This window comes from Quercus suber, unplaced genomic scaffold (assembly GCF_002906115.3).
Source record: "Quercus suber isolate HL8 unplaced genomic scaffold, Cork oak 2.0 scaffold_93, whole genome shotgun sequence".
Classification (NCBI taxonomy): Eukaryota; Viridiplantae; Streptophyta; class Magnoliopsida; order Fagales; family Fagaceae; genus Quercus; species Quercus suber.
The window spans coordinates 445,749-450,565 of NW_027069558.1; the positions used below are offsets into that span (position 1 = coordinate 445,749).

At 31.8% G+C, this 4,817-nt stretch overlaps 1 long non-coding RNA gene across 1 annotated transcript; it reads right to left on the reverse strand.

Moving 5' to 3' along the window:
• Positions 1-1,179: 1,179 nt before the first annotated feature.
• LOC136067966 (uncharacterized) lies at positions 1,180-4,562 on the reverse strand. Its single transcript, XR_010629355.1, has 2 exons — positions 3,525-4,562; positions 1,180-1,507 (listed from the first exon to the last, which is right to left on the reverse strand). It is a non-coding gene; the product is annotated as an uncharacterized LOC136067966 (long non-coding RNA).
• Positions 4,563-4,817: the final 255 nt, after the last annotated feature.

Genomic DNA, 4,817 nt, shown 5'->3' on the forward strand with positions numbered 1-4,817 from the left:
GTGTACCCGAACTGATTCTAATACCCCAAGGGTACTGAAGTATATTTGAAATTTAATTTTATTATGTTCTTGGAAGTTAGACAGTTCTAGTAATATCCTCTTCTTTCTTTTTTTTTCTTTCTTTTTTTTCTTTTTTTTTTAAAATTAAATTCTAAATGTTATGGGCAATTTTGTAATTTTGTAGTTTTTAGGTTGGACTGTACTAAGATTAGAGGATGTAGCCTAGTAGTTAGAGGCTTGAGATGAGTTATAAACCCAAACATCTCAACTTCAAAATCCATTAAGAGTTCCATTAAATTATTGGATACATGGTTTTAGTGGGTGAGGTTGTGCATCTGTAGCTTACTCATCAAGAAAGAATCCAAAGAGGCCCTATGGTGAGATTCCACGTCATCAAAAAAAATAGTCCAATGGGTCATAATTTGGTTTTATTTGAGTGTAGTTCTTTTGTTAGGCTTAACTAGTAAAAGCCTAAGGAGTCCAATCTTATTAAAGGTCAAGAAGTTCTACTTCCGCTAGAATTAGGTATTATTCATCTATTTATAAGTTTTCTAAACCTTAAAAGCTATGAAGGTTTGTTTGAGGTTTCTATAATACATCCTTCTCCAAGGTATGATGCCAAAGAAATGAGTAATGCTAAAGACACATAAAATGGCACGTGGTGAGTTGTGATTAATAAAGGTGCGATTGTGGACCATGTGAAGACACACTTTTACCAATCATAACTCACCATGTGGCGAGTTGTGACACAAAATTATGCAATTTTATGTATTCCTAGCATTACTCGAACGTAATCCTTACTACAAAAAAAAAACTGGTCTATAGTTGCGTTTTAAAAATGCAAACGTGGCTATAGGTCCATTTGGTCTATAGCCACGTTTTTAAGCATGACCTATACATTGTAACAATAAACAGACAGATCTATAATCGTGTTTTTTCAAACATGACTATAGGTTGTAGAGACCTATAGCCGCATTTTTAAAACGCAGCTATAGGGTGTACATTAGCAACGTTAACAAATGTGGATTGATTTATATATATATATATATATATTTCGCTATAGCCTATAAACGGGGCTATAGGTTTTTTTCAAAATAAATAAGTAAAAAAACTCATAACCATGCACATAGACTTTAAAGAACCAATTATTACAAAATCTGTATTATACCAAAACACAAATATCAAAACAAAATTCAATTACCTTTCCAAATCACTAAATTCTTCATTCTTGAAGTTTATGGAGACACTTTCACATTAACCTAAAGGAACTTAGTATTTTAAGTGAAGAATTCTGAAACTAATAAACTATTATACACATCATCTTTAATAGCATACTGAGAGTGTTGGGCAATGAATGATTTCTCAAGGCCATTCCAAGAGATTAGAAGATGCTTCAATCACAAGTTCCCATTAGTCTGATGAGTCCTTTGGGTCTAGTATTTCGTCATTGTTGTCAATTACTTCTAAGGATGCACATGCTTTCATCTTGTTAGATAATTATCTGCCACTAAAGATATACTCCTAAGACATGGAGAGTAATCATTGACTTGACACTATGTATAACACATGAAACATATAGTTGGTTCCACGTATGTAAAGCCCTTTAAAATTATTACATTCATGAAGGGTGTTGGAATAATACATGTTTGTATCACATACAAAACAAAAGCAGCGGAAAATTAACGGATCTACTTCATTCGCAATTGAATACATATACTACGTAAATTTCAGAATATAAGAACAAGAGAGTATACCTTGGTGTGGTGAATTTCAAAACAAAGATTAGAAGTACTTGGGAATACTTTTAATCTTCACTCCAATTTCACTAATGCCCAAGAAGTGTGGTCTCTCAATCAGTTATATAAATTTTTTAAATTTGTTCAAGAGAGAATTAGAGAGTGTCTAACCCTCACATACAAACCATTTCTTGTTTTTTGCAAAAATTCTATATGTTTCTCTTCTTATAATTGATTATCTAATTGGGCTAGCCTTTTGAACCTTTCCAATTGAGCTTTAGTATGTGACTTGGAGTGGGACCAAAAGGGAACAAATAAGACACTAGCTCCAACAAGCCTTGGGCTTTTCTATCAACTATTGACAAGTCCAAAATTACCATTAATTATATTTTATACTACGATATAATTGCATTCTAAGCCTTATTAAATCGGGTACTCGAGGATTAAGGTATAGTAATTAACAAAGTGGTCGTCTATTTATAAAATATTCGTAATAATACAAAGTCATGAATATAGACTGTCACTTTGTTAATTACTACACCTTAATCATTGAGTACCCGGTTTAATCCTTTAAATTATTCATCATATATTTATGAAATCCAATTTCATAAATATATACTTTAGTAACTATTTACTAAAGTAGTTAGGCTTAACATTCTAAATAACAAACACATTAAACTTATCTTAAGAGAATATTTTGTATCTCTGTTAAAAGACTATGAATTTCATCTTGAGAATAAATGTTCCATCAACACTAAATGTGCCTGCCTGACATACTGAGGTTTTGACCGTAATTTTAAATCTCACTTCTGATATATCAAAGCAACATACACTTCATGATCAAGTCCATTATTCTCTCAGGATTAAGAGTTCATGTAAATAAAAGTCGTGAGATTTATTATTCATTTGATGGTCGTTAGGAGAATAATAAATCTCACAGCGGTCTAATTCAATATGTTTTAACTCTTAAAACATATCAACATATTAGCTAGAAGTCTCTACTTCCATGATCAAGACAAATCATCTTAGTTGATATGTTATAATCTTCACAGATGAAAGGCCTAATTTCATCACCGACTACGAACTAGAATTCTGAGTTTACAAAGAACTTGTGATTTATATCTTCCGTGACTTTCACATAAATCACATACTATGCATCTCATGAACTAAATGATAATGTCCAAATATTCATATTAACATTATTTTAGATATTAATAAAGCAACTTTATTAATCACAACATTAAGCCATACATAATTTCATACATAATAACATATATGGTATCATACAATAGGATTTTAGGGCACTAATCCTAACAAATGGGGCATTAGAAAAATAGAAGTTCTAGTTTTCAGATTCACATAAACTGATGGAATTTTCAACTCTTAAAAGTTGTATTTTTTAAAACTCTCAAAATGAAATACAAATCTTGAAATTGAACAGATCATCATGGAATAAAGATAAACTTGGATTAATGATGGTAGAAACTGCCAAACTAACCACAACCTATTCATAGGAAGATATTGAGAACAACAAAGGCAGAGTTTTAGTATTCATTAAAAATCCAACCAGAACTAATTGGAATAAAGATTCATATAGTGTCCTCAATCAATTTGGATTAAGACTCGGATAAATTGAGTTGAGTTAAAAGTTAGAGATTCATATGACAAAGATAAAATATAACTTTAGTTACGACCAATATTGATATGCATGGCAAAGCTATGTTGGGAATCCAAACAATTAAATCAAGTGAAACTAATTGTCACATTGAAAGGGTTTAAGAATTATACTTTTGAGAAGATGGAGGGCCAAAATTTTATGCAACTTTGAAATCTGCTTCTCTTGATTGATATCCTTAAACTCTTCCTAGAACTCTTCTAAACTCACAAACTGCAGTAAATTAGAAATTATACATCCAGAAAATGGTCATAACGTTCTTAATCAATTACTGTAACATACTCTTAAGGAATATAAACAACATATCCCAGTCATAACAAAGTCTCATAAATTATTAAACAGCCGTAGATTTAGTACGTAAATGAGAATAAACTCATACTTACACCAACAGGATATAAGAAGACCTCAAGTCAACCAATGAAAAAAGTTATGGCCCATCGAATTGCTCAATCATATCAAGAATAACAGAGAAACAGAAAATAGATCAGCCCATCACAAACACAGATATCAATTATAACATTGTATTCAGATAATGCAACAGCCACATCAAAAATAAAAAGAAACAAAAGTTTTTTACTTCAGATTTTAAATTCAAATCACTTATCAAAATTGATTCATGAATATAAAGAGGGTGAGAAAGAATCTGATTAAGAAGATAATCCACACTACCTATTGGATTTGCACATAAACCACCAATCTACAACATTTGGAAGTAGTCTTAACATACCTAAACAAAGGTTTGCTAAATTCACTAAAAATCAATGATTGCACACCAACCCCTTAATTTTAATCTCACCAAACGCCTACAAAGTATCAACTTTTTATTTCATAAATCCGTTCTCATTTCCCCAAAATTTATTAGATAGATAATACTAACCTTCCTAACTCCTAAACCTCCAACTTGAGAAGAGAACAAGCAAGGCCCCCACAAAGAAAGTCCTCTTTGGTATATCAACTACACTAGTGACAGTCCATGGCATAGTAACAAAAGACACAAACAAGTAAGCAAGTTGGTTTATGTAGTAAAAGTGACATACACGTTCGAACCAAGTGATATTTGAAATCATGCCCCAAGGCCCGCACAAAGAAAGTCCTCTTTGGTATATCAACTCCACCAGCAACAGACTAAGGCATAGTAACAAAAGACACAAACGAGTAAGCAAACCGGTTCACATAGTAAAAGTAACATACACTTTTGACAGTAGATTTCCTTTTAGCCTGCCCATCTCATAAATAGAGCCTATTGGTAAGCCCAAAAAAGTCATTTGAAGAGTGCTTACCTTACAACATAATGTATCGGCATTTATAATAAAAAATGTATCAGCAATCTCCCCAACACCTTGAACCACCACAATCAAATACCATAACTCTTTACCGAACAGGTGTTTAGGCCAAAAGAAACTCAA